Source organism: Geospiza fortis, unplaced genomic scaffold, assembly GCF_000277835.1.
Source record: "Geospiza fortis unplaced genomic scaffold, GeoFor_1.0 scaffold132, whole genome shotgun sequence".
NCBI classification, from domain to species: Eukaryota; Metazoa; Chordata; class Aves; order Passeriformes; family Thraupidae; genus Geospiza; species Geospiza fortis.
This window is the reverse complement of record NW_005054446.1, coordinates 300,243-301,071: the sequence shown is the minus strand read 5'-3', so window position 1 is coordinate 301,071 and position 829 is coordinate 300,243. Positions and strand designations below refer to the sequence as shown.

General features: G+C 45.0%; 1 protein-coding gene across 1 annotated transcript in view; it reads right to left on the bottom strand.

Annotated features, from left to right (window-relative positions):
* Positions 1–829, bottom strand: part of CAMTA1 (calmodulin binding transcription activator 1) — a 245,453-nt gene that overhangs the window by 216,089 nt on the left and 28,535 nt on the right. The window lies entirely within an intron of this gene.

Here is an 829-nt window from a genome sequence, read left to right as displayed (position 1 = left end):
TTGGGCAGCTCCTGTTTCCAGCCACTTTGGCTTGTTATTATTAACCTCCCTGCAGACAGGTTCCTTAAAGTTTTCCCATTTCCACGTTGGAGCACTGGTTTCTTGTTTCACAAACTGTTTTCAGCACCGAGGGCACGAGGCTGCGCAGCCCCAGCATCAGCTGCAGGTCCTGCACTGGCACTGACCCCTACCTGTGCCAAGGAGGCTCTGCTTAGGTCAGAACACTCCTGGCTGTCAACACAACTGCTGGATGGCTGCTTTTCAGAGAAAGATTGACATGCTTTTCCAACAGTTTTCTTTATCCACTGTAACTGTGGAAATCTGGTAATTATTGACACACATGCACACTGAACCCCTCACATTGTAACGTATTGCTTTAACACTCCAATAAAAAAGTAATTCAAATGTGGTTTCCAAGACAAAGGCCTCTCCTCCTGGAATTTCAATTACACAGAAGCTATAAAACAACCTTTGGTACCCATTTCCAAGCAAGATGCAGTCAATTATCTATACTAAATTTATGCAGGGAACGTAATATTTACATCAGATAACTTTTGGAGAAAGACAACCACCAAGGGCATTTCATTCCTCTTCATTCCAGCATCCCTCCCCCTGCCTGGCAAGGCATTAAGTTTTGGGATACTCTTATCTGGACCAAACCAGCCCTGTGCTTGAAGCCAAGGAAAAAACTCCCTGCACAAAACCCTGCAAGGGTTTTTGTAAGGCAAAGAAGCCCCAGTGTCAGAGAATCACCCACTGAGACACAGCACAAGGATCTAGTCTGCCTGGATGTTTTTCCAAAAATGTCTCATCTTTCCATGTCATTCCT